The sequence below is a fragment of the Notamacropus eugenii genome, chromosome 5 (assembly GCF_028372415.1).
Source record: "Notamacropus eugenii isolate mMacEug1 chromosome 5, mMacEug1.pri_v2, whole genome shotgun sequence".
In the NCBI taxonomy this organism is placed as follows: Eukaryota; Metazoa; Chordata; class Mammalia; order Diprotodontia; family Macropodidae; genus Notamacropus; species Notamacropus eugenii.
In genome coordinates this window covers 39,623,711-39,642,292 of record NC_092876.1, presented here as the reverse complement: position 1 = coordinate 39,642,292, position 18,582 = coordinate 39,623,711, and the positions used below count along the sequence as shown (strand labels likewise).

Sequence of the window (18,582 nt, the reverse complement as noted above, 5' to 3'; positions counted from 1 at the left end):
GAGAGACCCCAACTCTCTCCACGTTGGAGACTCAGTCCCCTATTTTTCCCTCATAATATACAACACTCCCTAACACACACACTTCTCTCTCTATCAAAGTGTCCTCATCCTCTCATGTCCCTGCTTGTATTTCCCTTATAGTATCCTCTCTCTCTCTCTGTCTCTCTCTCTCTCTCTGTCTCTCTCTCTCTGTCTCTCTCTCTTTCTCTCTGTCTCTGTCTCTCTCTGTCTCTGTCTGTCTCTCTCTCTGTCTCAGTCTCTCTGTCTCTCTGTGTCTCTCTGTCTCTGTGTCTCTCTGTCTCTGTCTCTCTCTGTCTCTGTCTCTGTGTCTCTCTCTGTCTCTGTCTCTCTGTCTCTCTCTGTCTCTGTCTCTCTGTCTCTCTCTGTCTCTGTCTTTCTCTGTCTCTGTCTGTCTCTCTCTCTGTCTCAGTCTCTCTGTCTCTGTGTTTCTCTCTGTCTCTGTCTTTGTCTCTCTCTGTCTTTGTCTCTCTCTGTCTCTGTCTGTCTCTGTCTCTGTCTCTCTGTCTCTGTCTGTCTCTGTCTCTGTCTGTCTCTGTCTCTCTCTCTCTTACTATGGGTCCTCTTCATATCCTCTATGACATCCTCATTATATCATCCCAGCATGAGTACACTCCTATACAAACACACTGCTAATAGAGTAGGATTGAGCAGAAAGGGTGCTGGACCAGGAGTCAGGACACCTGGTTTTTTGTTACCGTTACATCTTAGCTACCTGTGTAAGCTGTGACAAATCATGTCTTCTCTCTGGGCCACAGTTTCCTCCTGTGTAAAATGAGGAAGGGGGTTTTGGACTTGATGACTGCCAACATCAATGTTTCACCTCTGCAGTGGAATGATTCTCTAGACTCCTTCAAATGATCCCAGGATTGTCAGGTGTGATGGTACGCACCTATGATTCCTATTTTCAGTGGGTTGAGCTTGGGAGTTCTGAGTTACAATGGGTGCTTGCATTTATTAAGGTGGGCATTAATATGGGAAAGACTCCAGAGAATGCCACTGTATTGGGAAACGAGCACATCACCTCTATCACACTGGTCAGATTGAGGCGAGCCCCTGCACTTCCTACCCAGGTGAGATGGGAAGACACAATAAATTTTAAAAAGATCACTGAATTATAGAATTTGAAGGAACTCAACCAACATCTAGTTCACCCTATAAATGAAGAAATTGCTATTAGAATATACCTGCCAAGTGATCAACCAGCCTCCGCTTGAAGACTTCCAAGGAGGGAGATGCCCAGCACCCTCAAGGCAGCCCAAGTCACTTTGAAACAGCTCCTGTCAGGAAGTTTGAGCTCAAGCCTTCTCCACTGCCTCCCCATTTGTGATAAGCTCACCATCCAGATAATGGACTCCAAGGCCTGCCCTCATGTCTAGAGGAACTTTCTTCAAGTCCCAGAGAAATGCAGGAAGCATTTCCCAATCCTTATTAATTCTAGTGCCTTCTCTCTGTTATCTTCAGTTTATTCTGCCTATATCTTCATTATACTTGGTTATTCACATATTATCTCCCCATCAGATTATAAACTCCTTGAGAACATGGACTGTGTTTTACGGTTTTTTATTCCTAGCACATACCCCAATGTATGTAGTACACACAGAAGGTGCTTAATAAATGTTTACTGACTTATTGATTTGTTCAGTCATGTCCGACTCTTTGTAATCTCATTTGAGGTTTTCCTGGCAAAGATTTTGGAGTGATTTGCCATTTCCTTTTCCAGCCCATTTTACAGATGAGGAAACTAAAGCAAACAGGGTTAAATGATTTGCTCAGGGCCACACAGCTAGGAAATGTCCAAGACTATATTTGAACTCAGGAAGATAAGACCTCAAATAGTTATCTTGTCCAGCTTTCTTATTTTTTTTAGATGAATCATCTCAGCCTTGGACAGGCTGACTTGACCAAGTTCATATAGCTAGTAAGCACCAGAGGCAAAGTTTGAAAATAGGTCTTCCTGACTTCAAAGTCAGCTGTCTACTAAGAAATAACCTCTTTCTGACAAAAGCCTTTGCCTTCTCTTTATCCTTGTGGTGTGTGTGTGTGTGTGTGTGTGTGTGTGTGTGTGTGTGTGTGTGTGTGTGTGTGTGTGTGCGCGTGCGTGTGTGTGATCCTGTTTCTGGTCATAGAAACATGTCTATTATCTTTTTGTAGAGGAAGCTAATTGACTTAGTGGAATCAAGAAGACTTGAGTTCAAATCCAACCTCAGACACTTACTAGCTGGGCAAGTCATTTGACTCTGTTTGCCTCAGTTTCTACATCTATAAAATGAACTGGAGAGGGAAATGGCAAACCACTCCAGTATCTCTGCCAAGAAAACCCCAGATGGGGTCACAGAGTCAGACATGACTGAAAATGACTGAACAACCAAAGGCCGTCATAAATGTTGATTGCCCAGCTCTACTCAGGTGGGATCACATGTGGAGTGTTGTATTCAGTTCTACCTGTAACATTTTGGGGCAGGTGGTGCAGTGGATAGAGCACCAGTGCAGGAGTCAGGAGGACCTGAGTTCAAATCTCACCTCAGACACTTGACACTCACTAGCTATGTGGGCAAGTCACTTACTCCCAATTGCCTCATCCTGGGTCATCTCCAGTAATCCTGATGAATATCTGGTCACTGGATTCAGATGGCACTGGAGGGGAAGTGAGGCTGGTGACCTGCACAGTCCTTCCTCGCTCAAAACAAAGTGAAGTACAAGTCATGTCATCATTTCTCTGATGGTATGGTCTTTTTCTGCAACAAAGGACAAACACACACACGTAACATTTTAGTGGCATCTATGGGCATTGTAACTCATCACAGACTTAAGCTTGTCTTGATGATTTTTTTCCCCTGGGTTATGGCTTGATCCCTCATCCCCATTGTGGGTCAACCGGAGACCCTTAAAGTCAACTCAGGTTTAGATATTTAGATATTATGGGGCCCACAGAACCTTACACAAACAATAGTAGTGTAGAATCAGCAAAAACATTCAAGGAGAACAGAAAAGCAAATGAAAGGCATTAGAAAAGTTCTCAGCAGCTATCCCCAGAATGAATGTATTGCTGCTCTTTTTAATAGTCTATCCTTGAGGAAAACTGATCCCCCATCCAGGTTCTCCCCTACAAACTGGGAAAATGAGACAATGCCTTGGCCACTGTGAGCCAGTCACTCCTTCCAGTGCCGCCACTGATTGACCTTCTGGTCCTGCTTCTCCATACACCACCAGAAGACTGTAGCAGTCCACAGCAATATTGCTTCACCTCCTAGAGGTGGTTGCCCCAAGGTCAATCAATGCAGACCATGTCTCTTCCCAAACTTAACTCTCTACTCTTTTTTTAAAAATATAAAGAGTATTTTATTTTTTCCAATTACAACATAAAGACAATTTTCAACATTTATTTTTGATAAGATTGAGTTCTAAATTTTTCTCCCTCCGTCCCCTCCTCTCTCCCCAAGACAGCAAACAATTTGATATGGATTATACATGTGCAGTCATGTAAAACATATTTCCACATTAGTCATGTTGTGAAAGAAGAAACAGAACCGAAAGGAAAAAACATGAAAAAACCAGACAGTGAAAATAATATGCGTCGATCTGCATTCAAATTCTGGATGTGGACAGCATTTTCCATCATGAGTCTTTTGGAATTGTCTTGGATCATTGTGTTGCTGAGAGGAGCTAAGTATCGAAGCTGATTATCATACAGTGTGGCTGTTACTTTGTACAGTGTTCTCCTGGTTCTGCTCACTTCACTCAGTAAAGTTCATGTAAATCTTTCCAGGTTTCTCAGAAATCCACCCACTCACCATTTCCCATAGCACAATAGTATTCTATTTCATTCATCTACCACAACTTCTTCAACCATTCCCCACTTGATGATTCCCCAACTTCTAATTTTTTGCCACCACAAAAAAGAATCATTATAGATATTTTTGTACATATGGATCTTTTCCCCTTTTCTTTGATCTCTTTGGGATACAGACCTAGTAGTGATATTGCTAGATCAAAGGGTATGCACAGTTTGGTTGCCCTTTGGGCATAGTTTCAGATTGTGCTCCAGAATGTTACCTCTCCACTCTTTGCAGGTCATCACTCCCAGTCACCTACTTTAAGTTTTTCTCACATGGTTCTCCTGAGTTTTCTCCTTCCCCCAAGGATTTGTCTCTTCCCCATGACAGAATACCCTTTGTCCCATGTACCAGCCTCCTGGGAAATGAAGACCTGGTTGAATGGACCCAGTCATCTTTAGAAGGGTAGACTTAGGATTATCCAATCAATCAAACAATAAACATTAATTAAGCACCTACTATGTGCCAGAACTGTTGTTCTAAGTTCCATTAGGACATCCCTAAAGGAAGGTATCTAAGACAGGCCTGGAAACCATGTCATGCAAAGATCAATTGAAGGAACTGGGTTTGTTTCACCGGTAGAAGAGACAACATAAAGCAGGGAATAATAGGTGTTTTTGAATATTTGAAAGAGTTTGATGAAAGTGGTTTTAGACTCATTCTTCTTAGCTTTATTATATCCCTATTTTTTGTCAAAGGTCCCACCATCCTTTCAATTACCTGGGTTCTAGACTTCAGATTCCTTCTCCATTGTTTCCTCTCATTCATGTATCCAATCAGTTCCTGAAATCTGCCATTTCTCTCCATGTCACACTTTGATTAATGTCCTCGTCATCACTCACCTGGGCCGTTGTAACACTCTACCCATTGTTCTCCTCACCACAAAGTCATTTTTCTGAAAGTCTGACGGTCTCTGAAGGTGACGATGTCACCATACTCAGTGGGCAGCTGTGTGGCTCGATGGATAGAGCACCAGGCCTGGAGTCAGGAAGAGCACAGGTGGACTCCAGGGTTTCAGACCTGGAAGCAGCAGGGAAATTTGGAGGAAGAGCAGGCCCAGGGCAGCAGAGAATGAGTCCAGAGAGCTGGAGGGGTGCTTGGGACAGATATCGCTCCCTCACCTCTCCCATCTCATCAGTTACCAAGTTCTTTTGCCTGGGTCAGCCTGGCCTTTCTCCAAAGCTGATCCAGTTTGAACAAACATTTGTCTCTATGCTAAAGCTGCTTTTAACCCACTGGGGGATTCTTGGAGGCCAGCCAGACGTTGCCAGGAGGGTGTTAGTGATTTCTCCTCTTTTCTCACCAGACGATGTCTTGAAATAGTACGTTATAAATATGGATTGTATGTCATCGAGTTGAATTGAAATCCAAATCCACTGGCATGATTTTTTCAGGTTTGAGAGGTCTGGCCTATTAGCCAGGGAACAGACAAACATGCCTGGCATTTAGCTTGGCTGTAGAATTTCCTTTGGAAGCTGGGAAATCTCAGCTCTGAAGGCCAGAGGGAAGAATCATTTTAACTCACGCGTAGACTGTGATTTAAGGTTTACAAAACACACTCCTCATCAGATTGCCCTGATAGCCCTGTGGAAGTGGGCACTATTATTGTGCCCAGTTTTTTTTGGCTAATAAAATCTCTATATGGGGAAACTGAGGCTCAGAGATACTCCTAGGCATCATTGGAAGCAGGGCTAATTCTTCTGACTCCTGTTTATTCTAGGACATCATACTGCCTCTCAAAAGGATTCTCTGTTTTCAAAATTGTTTGACCCAGTGTTGTGAACCCACTGAACTGTGAACTCCTTGAGAGAAGGAACTTTTTGGGCACATAGTAGGAACTTTATAAATGCTTGTCAAGTTGACTTACTGCCTAGAGGTAGCAGGGGATGGGTATGGAGGGGATAAATGGATGAACAGATTTCTCTCTGTCCTGTCTTCTCCTAGTATCCTTTCTACCTCTCAGATTGTAGTTGTATATCCAAGAAGCAGCAGCTTGATGTAGTTATATTGACCCTGGAGTCAGGAAGACCTGAGTTCAAATCTAGCCTCAGACGTTTACTAGCTGTGTGACCCAGGGCAAGTCACTTAACCTGTGTGTCTTGGTTTCCCCAGCTATAAAATGGAGAAGATAACAGCATCTCCTTCCCAGGGTGGTTGTGGAGATCAAATGAGATAATATTTGTTAAGTGCTTGGCACATAGTAGGTGCTTAATAAATGATTCCTTCCTCTATTATTAAGGGAAGAAAAATGTTCCCTTCTAGACAGTCTTGCCCAACTTGCCTGATATTCCTGGTATTTGTGGTGGCCTCCTCTTTTTCTTCCTCTTGTGTCTCCTTGTTTTCATGGAACAGTGACCAGTTTCCCCGCTCCGTTCTCCCCCCAACCCGAGTTCTCCACACCATTCATGTTTGGAATGGCCCAAGCTCAGAGACACAACACGGGGAGAGGTTATGTGTTCTCTGGAGCCAAGAGCCTGATTTGTTTTCTCTGTCATGGTTCCAGGCCGGCCCCAGCTTTGCCGGCGTCACAGAAGCGAGCGGGCCTTCTGGGGCTATGCAAGAAGGGTTGATATGATATCAAGATGTGAGAGGGAGGAAAATGTGGATCTGCTTGGTCACCGGCTTGGGAGAGAGGTAGAAGCTGAAGTATGTGGGCTTTATGGTCCGTGTCAGGCCATGGGGGTGAGCCCAGAAAACGCTCCCTGTGATGGATCGATGCTATAAAATTGTGCTAGGTTTGGCCTCAGGAAACCTGGACAGAGGGACCTTTTGGCCCAGGCTTGGGTAACTTCTCCAGGATGGTGCATTTGTCATGTTTTGTGAGACAGGCAAGAGGGCTGGAGTTTGGTGCTCCTCTGTGCTGGGGACAGGAATCCAGTTCCCTCCTACAGGCTGAGTTTGGCAGCTTCTTACTCCCCGGGCTTCCTAGACAAGGAGTAGCTTCGGGAAGGAACATGTCTTTCTGGTGGATTCTAAAGGTCCAGTGAGTTTGGGCCTTCAGCATTATGGGGAATGAAGTTGTCAAAACCCAAGACCCCACGGGTACTTATAGTTGTTGGACTGTTTCCTCACTCCATTTCATCCAATGATCTTGGGCTTACAAACCCATCAGAGCAGGGAATGCTGGGGTTGATGAATGGATCTTCTTGGAACAACCTAGCTTTTTCATTTAATCTCCACTTACCACCCCCTTCCAATCCTGGATGTTCTCAACTCCTTTGGTCAAGGTTTGTCACAGCCTCATTTGCAAAAAAGTAAGGTAGAGGAAGCCATGACCCATTTGAGGGAGAGCAGGCCTTGGAATCATTAAGATATGATTTGTGTCTCTGACACATCCTGGATATGTGACTCTGGGCAAGTCTTGGAGTCTTTAAGCCACAGAGCTAGTACTGATCTGCATTGGTGAAGGGAGTTTTCTTACCAGGATTTCCGTATCTTGACAAAATTTTAAATCAGGGAAAGTAAAGGAAAGGGAAGGAAGGAAGGAAGGAAGGAAGGAAGGGAAAGAGAGAGAGGTGGAGAGAGGAAAGAAGGACTGAAGGAAAGGAGAGAGAGAGAGAGGGATGGAGAAGAAAAGGAAGGAAGGAAGGGACAGAAAGAGAGAGGGAGGTAAGGAAGAAGGGAGGGAGGAAGAAAGGAAGAGAAAGGAAGGAAGGAAGAGGAAGGAAGGAAGGAAGGAAGGAAAGTCTTTGAAGGCTGGGGCTGTTTTGTTCTTGTCTTTGTATGCCTAGCACATCATTTGGTGAATAAAAAATAGTAGGTGCTTAATAAATGCTTCATAAATGGAATGGAATGAGGGACAAAAAGCAACAGTGTCCAGCATCTTTTGTTTCCACACCAGGCATCTAGTGTAATGGCTATAGAGGGCTGGACCCAGAGTCAGGAAGACCTGAGTTCAAATCCTTCCTCAGTTACTTAGCTAGCCATCCAAGTGTCAGTAAATCATTTAAACCTTGGTCCGCTCCTATTTCTCACCTCTAAAATGCAGGTTAATAATACAAGTACCTACTTCCCAGAGTTTTTGTGAGGGTCAACTGAGAAAGTATTTGGAAAACCGTTTGTAAATTTGAAAGTGCAATATAAAAGCTGGAGATTAGCATTATACCAACCTAACTGGGGCTCCCCCTCACCTTGTACTCCTCACTGCTATAGGCTGTCCCTCCTTCCTCATGCAGAACTATGGCTGGGGGCATGAACCTGTCATTCAAGGCTCTCCTAGGATTCTCCCCTCTTTAGCCTGGCCCAGAGTGGGACAAGTAAGAAGACTGCCATGAAAAAGGACTTGGGTGTGATCTTTTCCTCACTCTCCAGGCTGGAAGTTAGACAGTGTGGGGTGAGCAGTGTTCTGGCCTGGGAGTCAGGAGCCTGAGCTTAGGGGTTCATTTCCACTACTGTCTGGTACTGTGGCTTTAGGCAAGTCAGATACTCCCATCTGGAAAATGAGGGTGATACTATATTTATTTATATTTTACTGCTTTTCTGGCCCAGAAACCAGGATGGAGACATTAAGTGGGGGATTTTTATAATTCCTCCCTCTGGAGGATGTGAATGGTAGCTATCATTATAACTCACATTTCTATAGGCTCATAGACTTAGAGCCAGAAAGGCTGCGAGGCTCTCCTTCCCCACCCCTTCCCCAAACTCCCATCTTCTTTTTACACATGGAGAAACTGAAGCCCTAAGGCGGAAGTGACTTGTCCAAGGTCACACAGGTAGCATCAGAGCTAGTAACATCATATCCTCCTGCTCTTTCCACTGTACCACACAGGGATTGCAAAGAACCTTCCTTTTCCTGAAAGGTATAGAGTAAAAATGGCATTTTTCTCATTTTACAAATTAGGAAGAGAAGGTTCAGAGAGGTTATGACATATTCACGTCTTGTGTCTGTGCCACTCATTAGTATCTAAGGCAGGATTCGAACCAGTTACCCTGGAATTGATGAGGAAGCAAGTTTCCTTTTTTAAGATCTAAAGCTGAAGAGGAGGCAGATGGTACAAAACATAAATGCTGGAGTCAGGATCTGAGTTCAAATGCTACCTCTGTCACTCCCTGTGTGGCTGTTTATATTCTCTGGGCCTGATTTTCCTCATCTGCAAAACAAGGGGGTTAATAAGCTCCTTTCAGCTCTAGCTCTGTAAATGAATTTGGACTCTAAGGACATAGCTCCAAGTCCCAGCTTTGCTACTTCCTGCTTAGGTGACCTTGGGCAAGTCACCTGACTTCTATGGGCCTCAGTTATTTTATCTATAAAATAAGGGAGCTGCCCTTAAGTTTCCCCTCACACCTGACAAATTAATAGAGATGACAAGAAATGGGAATAGTTAGTGTTGGAAGGGTGTGGAAATGCATTATTGGTGGAGTTTTGAATTAGTACAACCATTTAGGAAAACAATGTGGAATTGTGCAAATAAAGTGGTTAAAACGTCCATGCCTTTGACCTACAAATTCTAGACCTACATCCCAAGCAGATCATTGATGGAAAGGCACCCATATACACTTAATAGTTCTTCTTGTTCAATCTGGAGAATCCCGCTGGAAGGATCATCCCCTTCTCCCACTGGTGATTCCTCTTGGAGCTGCCATTTTGTTCAGAGGCTCATGTTGGTCTTCATTCCCTTGGGCTTTTTTCTGGTTTCTAGCTTTCACAACCACAGTCCCATACTAGGAACCTCTGCAGAACAGATTTCTCATTCAATTCCTCTGATGCCCAAACCAGCCTATGGTCTTTTCACATAGTACTACATTCTTTTCCCCTGCTGCTCTCTTGGGTACTGTCAAGTCTCCTCAGCATTCAAGAAGCAAAGCATGGGAAGGAAAGACCAGAGGGTCTGCCCTTGAAGAGACTGGGTAGTGGAAAGTCCCTAGAGAACCAGTGTTACCGACACCTTTGACTGTCTTCACAGAAGTCCCACTTGACCTAATATAAAACTATGTTGGCTCTTGCCCCAGAGAGGTTAAACAATCTGACCCTTCTGTTGATTCCCTGCCAGCTGTGGGGGCTTCTAGGACAGCCATCGGTATTACCTACATCAAACTCTTCACACTCAATCAGGGAGCGGCCCACCCCGTGCTGGTCACAACTCAGTGGGCTCCTTGATGGATGGACTGGGGTTTAGGGGGCTGTCACTATCACAGACTCCACTGGGGGCTTTGATATGCTCACTAAACAGAGGATTGCAGTAACAACTGACATAGGACCCTTTGTCAAGGAGGAGAGGCGGCTACATCTTGCAGGCCCCCTCCTTTATTTTCGGGATCAAAAATGACACAAAGATGATTTTAATGTCCCCAACGTCCATAATGGGCCTCTGTCTTGGACTCAGGATGGATGTTCCTTCCAAGAGAGGGGGTTGCTGGTATACCTCCTGCCTCCTCTTCCTCTGTTCCCTCTCTCTCCTTCCCACCCTGCCCCCACTCCTTGGGCCTTGTTTTCCCTTGTCTACATCCAAGAGAGAACAGATGGGAAATGCAACCCCAAATGATTCCTTTGCCTTCACACCCCATTCAGCTTCATCTGGGAAGAAGATAACTAGTTTAAAGCAGGATTTAGATTTTCCGAGGCCTCAAGGGAGAGGAGAGGAATTTGGGGAAGTAGCTAGCTGTCCTGAACACAGATGACTTATGAGCTACTTATAAAACCCCTATGTGACTCCCGCCATGAGTGCACTATCTTTTCAGTGATCTTGGGCCATCTGTTGTTTTTCTCATGAAGGGCCTATGGATTGAAATAGAGAGCTTGGCCAATGGTATCCAGCCTTTCACCTGTCTCTTTAAGTCATGCATCAGCAGCTAGATGGGGTAGTGAAAAGATTGCTGAACTTGGAGTCATGGGATCATAGGTAGAAGACTGGAAGGGGCTTCAAAGGCCATCCAATTCAATTCCATCTTTTTACAGATAAGGAAACTGAGGTCCAGAGAACTTGAGTGACTTGCTCAAGGTCACAAGGTTAGAAAGCTTCAGAAGTGGGACTCCAACCCAGGCCCTCTGATTCCAGAAACTCTTCAGTGTACTATAATACATAGCAAGATCTGGGTTCCAGTCCTACATCTGATAACTTACTCGCTGTGTGACCATAGGCAAATCATTTAACCTCTCTGGACTTTAATTTTCCTTTGAAAAATGAAAGAATTAAGTTAGATGGTTTCTGAGGGTCTTTTGAGCCCTGAGAGCCTCAATGTTAGATACCATCCCCAAGTCACTGAGAAGTATCCAGTAACTCAGGTAGCCACATAAGTGAGGCATAGTGGATAGAATCCAAGTCAAGGAAACCAGGGTTCAAATTCTAGCTTAGACAATGACCAGCTCTCTGATTAACAGACAAGTCATTTTGCCTGAAAACCTTGTGGTAGCTGGGTATTTGTCAGCATTTCTAACTGGAGGCATCCTACTACATTAATGTGGCTTAACCATGCCTCAGCAACTTGTGGTTTCATTAAAATGGGAATCCCTGCAGGATGCCACTATGCCCTAATACCCATCAGGATATGAGGAGGCAAAGGGACTGGTATGAGGTAAACCTGACCAGTAAGCATGAACAACTTCAGAAAACTAGCAGCCATGAGCCCCCTTCTGTACAGAGAGAAGAAGTGAATTTCTGGGTTGGATTCATTCAGGATTTTTAATAAAGGAAAAGGAAATACAATTTCCAATAAATGTTCTGTTCCAAGAATGTAATTTACTTTGTGTGTATTTGATAGTCTAGTTCATAATTTAAAAACTAAATTTTAAAAAGATATAGGAATTCCTTGACTTTCTCTCAAGACTCCTTCTAATTCCAAGAGCATGATTCCTAAGAGTTTAGAATACTCGCTATCCAGAAATAATGCCTTCTGCACCAACACCAAAACAGAATATATTTCTAATCTATACTATGGTACAATAGCAAGAATATTGGAATGGCAGTCCAAAGACCTGGGTTCTAATCCTGCTTCTTGTACCTTATAACTTATGTGACCTTGGGTGAGTCATTTCACTTTTCCAGGCCTCAATTTTTTACTCTGTAGAATGGGGATGTTGGATTGGGTGGATCTAAGATCCATTGTAGTTCTAGATATACGATTCTATGCCAAGGTTCAAATCCCACCTTGGAAACTTACTAACTAAGGGAGGACACATCTTCTCTGACCTTCAGAGAAAATGAGGAGGTTGTCAGAGGTGTCAAACTGGGCATCCAAACTGATTAAAATGTAATTGAGATATCTTTAACCAAATAAAAATACAAGTAAACATGGATAATGTTAATTCATGGTTTTCTAAGCCAGAAAGTACCTGCCAGGACCTGTTTCTGTTTTGAGTATGATACATTAGATTAGGTGACCTCTAAGTTGCTTCAAGATCTAGGTCTGTAATGTGGAATCCTGGTCTTCTTTCCATGGAGGAAAGGGTCAAGGAGTTAGTTAAAGTCTACTGCTCTGAGAAGTAACAGGCACTGAAAGGTGATAGGGCTTCCATAGGGTGACATGGCTATTGAGAGTCAGAGATATGATTCTAGCCCAAGGTTGCTTCTCCAAAGGGTGAAGGAAGAACTGAGTGCAGCTTACCCACTGCGTCCTGGAATGAATTAAGGTTTAAAGACCTTCTGAAAGGCTGAAGTATGACCCAAAGTAATGAGCTCGAGAATGTGAAGAATATCATAGGGTTTGGCTTCGGACCAAGTGAACCTAATGAGGGCTGGTAAAATTTTTATGTACCTGGAGTTTTGAAAATATGATCAAAAGAAAATCAAACTGAGACACCACAAAGAATAATTACTAGGTTACAGAAAGACTCCCGTTCAAATATGGCTTCAGATATTTACTAACAATGTGACCCTGAACAAGCCACTTAACCTCAATTTGCCTCAGTTTCCTCACCTGCAAAATTGGGATACCTCCCAGAGTTGTTGGGAGGATCAAATGGGATTATAATTATAAAGAGCTTATCACAGTGCCTGGAATATAGTTGGAATTTTATAAATGTTAGCTCTTATTATTTTCATTTTTATTCTTAGACTTAGAAAGTCACAAGAGAGAAAATTCAAGAAAGAAACTAGTCTTAACAAGTATGGCTACTGATTTCTACATGGAAATGCACTAAGAATGGGTAACAAGCAAGGTGAATTAGATATCCTCAAGACCTCAGAGTTAGCACTGGGACTTGATGGCATGGATTTAGAAGGGTATAATATATTCAAAAGGAAAAGGGTATATAAAAAGGAATGGGGAATGAGGGAGTGGGGGAGAGTATCATTTTATTTTAAGAGAATAATATAAGAAAATCCTCAGATTGGTGGGGGGGAAAATATGATGGAGAATATCCAGATAAAGATCAAGAGTCAGAGACAGAAATGATATTGTCAATGAGAGTGTCCTACAGACCTCCCAGGCGGAAAGAAGAAATGGATGAGGAGTTCAATAAATAGATCACAAGCCTGTCATAGAGACAGTCTGGTCAATATTAGATGAGAGTGGGGGGGAGGGGTAGAGAGGTACTTTATTCCAATATCCTTTGGCATTTTCTCTCTTCTAGAAGCAGAGCAACCAAAAATTTCTTGGCTCAACCTTAATGATAATTGCCTGATTCAAAAGTTGGAGAAACCATGATTATCATCACCAATAGTACTAATAGTCACAACAAGAAGAAGAATTAGTATTAATAAGGCATTTTAAGGTTTTCACATATGCTTTATACAGAGAAGGAAACTGAGGTTCAGATGGGAGAAGGTACTTGTTCAGGGTCACATTTCTCACCAGGAAAGAAGTTGATGGGGGTTAGGGAGAGTGGAGATGAAAGGACATGACCAGTCATTCAAGCACATAATTTCAGTAACACCCTGGAATTCTCACTGTGTCTCACCCACTGTTGCCGAGGCCTGTCTAGTTCACCTTTGCAGCATCTCTCCCCTGACTCTGCCCCCCTCCAGATCCAGACCCTCATCCCCTCAGACCTGGACCATTGTGATAGGTGCTGGTGGGTCTACCTGCCTCAAGCCTCTCCCTACTCCAATCCATCCTCTGTTCAGCCACCAAAGTCATTTTCCTGAAGTTCAGGTTAGACTCTCCTCTTCAATAATCTCCACTGGCTCCTTATGTTCAGGATCAAATTTTAAATCCTCTAGAATTTAAAACCCTTTATACCCTGGCCCCTTCCTACCTTTCCAGTCTTATTTTATTTTATATTCTCCATGACCCAGTGACATTGGCCTTCTTCTTCACAAAGTACTCCATTTCCTGATTCCTCTGTCCCAAGAGTTTTCTCACTGGCCATCCTGGATTCTTGTCTCATCTCCACCTCCTGGCTTCCTTAGATTGGTCCAAGACTCAGCTTAAGCTTCATCTTCTGTAAGAGGTTCCCCCTCCTGCTAGAGTCTTCTCTCCAAAATTAATTTCCATTCACCCTGTATATACTTTGTATATAGTTATTCACATACTCTTTCTTCTATTAGAGTATAAGCTCCCTGAAAGCAGGGACATTGCTTTCCCCTTTCTTTATATCCCCAACACTTGGCAGAGTGCTTGTCACCTAGTGAGTGACTGTCCTATTTCCTCTTTGATAGAGGAGACTAAAGCTAGATGTAAAATGTCATTTACTGGAGGTTTTTAGGAAAGCTGGCTTCAAAAGGTTCAGAGAAATGTAGTAGGGACCTCCCCTTCCCCTGCCCTAACCTAACTGCAAGTCATATCATCATCTTGATGTCATGGTCCTCTTCGAGAACGAAGGACAAACACAAACCCTAACCTCAAATGCCCTGCTCCCAGGAGGTGCTGGACAGATCCCTTACCATCTAGATACTGACTCATCATAAACTCTAACCCAGAATTCTCTTCCATATGACCTTTGGGCTCACTCTTGATTTCCCAAAAATTACTGGTTGGAAACACTCAACCCTACTTCTCATTTCTCCTTAGGTTCAGCAAGGCCACATCATCTGTTCTGCATTTTGTCCTCCAAACTCCTGGACGTTAAAAAAAAATCTAGCCCACCATTGTGCCCTAATCACTCATCTCCTGCCCTATAAGGACCACCTGTCTTTCCCATCTTCCCTCAGGCTGCTACTTCTTATGCGTATCTCTTTTCTAATTGTATCCTCTGGGCTTAGCACAGTAATCACTAATAATGACTTTCCCTTCCATCCCCTGATTAGCATTTTATAGGGGAAATACACCCAGAAAGGATGTAATTCTCATAAGAGGGAAATTTTGAAGACAATGAGGAATAATTCTCTCTCTGATGAAGGAAAAGGGGGGATTAATTGTCTAATGAGACAGGATAGGAACAGATGCACACAGAGGAAAAGGGGGGATTACTTCTCTAATGAGACGGATGTGAAAAGAGGCACAGAGAACCGGCTGACCAATTTGAATTTAGGAAGAGATCGGTCAAATGTAGAAACAAGGTATGGGAACAGAAGATAAATATGAAAGCATCACATAATCTTATAAGAAGAGGATCCAATGCTAAACTTCAGAATGAACTAAGAAATGCCATAAGGACAGAGAAAAGGGTTTGTCTTTTTTAAAACTATTTTGGGGAAAACCAGATCTAAAGAAGGAATGGGACCCCCATTCAGGGTAAGTGGGAAGATGAAAACTGACAAGTGGAGAGAAAGACCAATCTATCATTATTTTCAGTGTTTCTTTTCCAAGGGGAATAATTTTTTACCTGAATAGGACAGAATAAAAATAATTAATAAGTTTAATAATTAATCATTTATAATGCATCATAAATTTAGTTTATCTAATTATATATTACATAATATATTGTGTATTATATTCTATATACATTTAATTTTATATCTTATGTAATACATAATAATAAATGAATTAATAATTAATAAGATTAATAAGAAATTGAAACCTAAGAAAAATATCATTGAATTTGAGAGTTGGAAGGGTTCTTAGTGGTTATCTAATCTAATCCACAGTCAAAAGGACCCACTTCTCCCACCAAAATACTCAACAAGTGGTCATCCAGACCTGCATCGACAGGGGCCTAAAGCAGCCCATCCCATGCTGGTGGCTTATCCAGATGTATGATTTTCATTATTGTTCCTCTGGGGCTCATCAAGATGACCCCCTCCTTTTTCTACATCATTCTCCTTCAGACACGTGAAGTCAGCTCTCATTGAACTGGAGACTCCTCTGGGCTACCTAGCTCCATTTCCTTCAGCTGATCAGCTGTTTGTGTCCAGGGGAGGCCACCCAGGATGGTGAATGGCTGTGTCCTCGAGGATGCTGTTCAGAACACAAACAGCTGATCCGTGTTCTTCCTTCTGTGGTGCTCAGGGCTGAATAATATTCCACACGTCTTCTGAGAAGGGCAGATCCCTGCTGGACTGCCACCTCCTTATTCCTAGAAATAATGCCCCTCTGAATGCAACCCAAGGTCACAGTTGTTTTTATTAGATTATATTCTTTGGCTCCATCACAAAGTTGAAGTGCCAGTGGATATTTTCCCTTCAGTATTCCCATCCTTTTCACCCCTAGCACCTCATTCTTTCCTGTTAATGAGAATAAGATTCAGTGCACAATTTTCTCTTACAAGTTGCTCCACCTTTTGAAGAATGACATTTTCATTAACACAGATCAAGGAGTCATTTATTATCTGTTTGGCTTTTGGCAGAGAGAGAGAGAGAGACAGAGACAGAGACAGAGACAGACAGAGACAGAGACAGAGAGAGAGACAGACAGAGAGAGAGACAGAGAGACAGAGACAGAGAGACAGAGACAGCGAGAGACAGAGACAGAAAGAGAGGAAAAGAGGGAGGAAGAGAGAGAGAAAGTGAGAAAGAGACAGAGAAGAAGACAGAGACAGAGAGGAAAAGGGAGACAGGGAAGGGAGGGAGAAGGGGGAGAGAGAGACAGACAGAGAGACAGAGAGAGATCACGCCAGCAGATGTCTGGACTATTGAAGTCCCCCCACTATTACCATATCATGTTTCCCTTCCAGGCTTGTGATGTGTTTCCCAAATTCCGCCTTTATTTCCTCCTAGTGGGAAGGCATTTCTTCAAAGTAGGGAGATGTTAAGAGGGCATCTAATTATTCTGGATAAGTTCAAATCACCAGGCCCAGGAAACAGCATCTCAGGATACCTAAAGGAGAGGTGATTGCTGAATTGCCCCAGACTGGACATGGCCAAATGTTGCCCTGTTCTTCAGAAAAGGAAGAAAGTCTGCAGAGTATAAGCCAATGAGCTTGATTTTTGACGCTTGGCAAAATTCTAAAATGTATCATTTCTGTGTTAGCAATAATAATAAAAATATTGCCTCATCCAAAGCAGATCCTGTCTCCTTTTTAAATAACAGCTATCATTAATTTTAAAAATAATTTTAGTATTTACATTATTATTTTGAAGTAATAGTATTATTTAAACTAGTACCTTAAGGTTTTGAAAATTCTTTCCCAATATTATCTCATATTGATCCTCATCTGTGAGGCAGGTGCTAATATGATGGATGAAGAAACTGAAACTGAGAATGGTTAAGTGACTTTCCCAGGGTCGCATAGTTAGCCAGTGACTAAGGAAGCATTTGAACTCGTCTTCCTGACTCCAGGCCCAGAGCTCTGGGCGCTGCGCTGCCTAGATGCCTCTTTTGAACAGATTAATAAATGAGAGGATCAATTTCACTTATCTATATTTTAATTTTATTTTTTCCCAATTGTATATCAAAATAATTTTAACCTTTATTTTTTTTACAATTTTGAGTTCCAAATTTTTCTCTTATTCTCCCTCCTTTCCTCCCTCATTGAGAAGGCAAGCAATTTAATAAAAGTGGCTTACCTCTATTTTAGCAAAGCATTTAACATGGTTTCTTCATCTGTTCTGGACAAGATAGAAGGATATGGACTAGATAAAGTACAGCTTAGATTTTGAACTGATCAATTGGTTCAATCCAAAGGATCATCAATAATGGTTTGATGCTCATATATTTGACACATATATACTACTGATATCCAGCCTTCCACCATTCACCTGAAGACCTCCAGTGAAGGTATCTGGACTCTCGGGCAGCTCTAGGTATGAGAAGTTTCTCTTGATATCAATCCTAAATGTACCCTTTTGTAACTTCCACTGTCTTTTTGCAACTTCTAATTCTTCCCTCTGGCTCCAAGCAGGGCATTTCTCTTCCACATGATGCCCAAAGGATCTGTGATTTTTGTCAGTGGGGATACTCCCAGCATGGACACTTCCTCCATCAATGTAGATTGTAAGCCCTCTATGACTTAGTATGTAAGCCCTAGGGAATTACTTGGGAGGTAGGAAGTGTGAGAAGCTCTCAGCCTAATGCCCTATCCATTACACCACATAATCTCCAACTTCCACATTGTAATCATTTAAATGCTTCTTTTTATAAATTCCTTCTACTACCTTTTAAAAGTGAATAATGGACCAGATACTGTGGTGCGCCTGTAATTCTTGCTGCTTGGTAGGCTGAGGCTGGAGTGTCTCCTGAGCTTGAGTTCTGAGATGCACTGGACTACGCTAAGTTTGACATTAATACAGTGAGGTCCTGGGAGCAGGGGACCACCAGATTGTGTTATGAGGGGTGATCTAGACTTCAGCTGGCAAGTTAACGCTCCCAGGCCAATTAAAGTGAGATTGAGTCTGTAAATAGATCCAATACTTCCAGTCTGGGCCAGATAGAGAGACCCAATGAGAAGGGGGGGGGGTGGGAGAGAAAGAGAGACAAGAGACAGTAACAGAGATTGGCAGAGAGATAGAATACAGTGGGGTTGATGTATTGTTTT

At 42.8% G+C, this 18,582-nt stretch overlaps 1 protein-coding gene across 3 annotated transcripts in view; it reads left to right on the top strand.

Moving 5' to 3' along the window:
• Positions 1–18,582, top strand: part of MEGF6 (multiple EGF like domains 6) — a 360,321-nt gene that overhangs the window by 187,724 nt on the left and 154,015 nt on the right. The window lies entirely within an intron of this gene.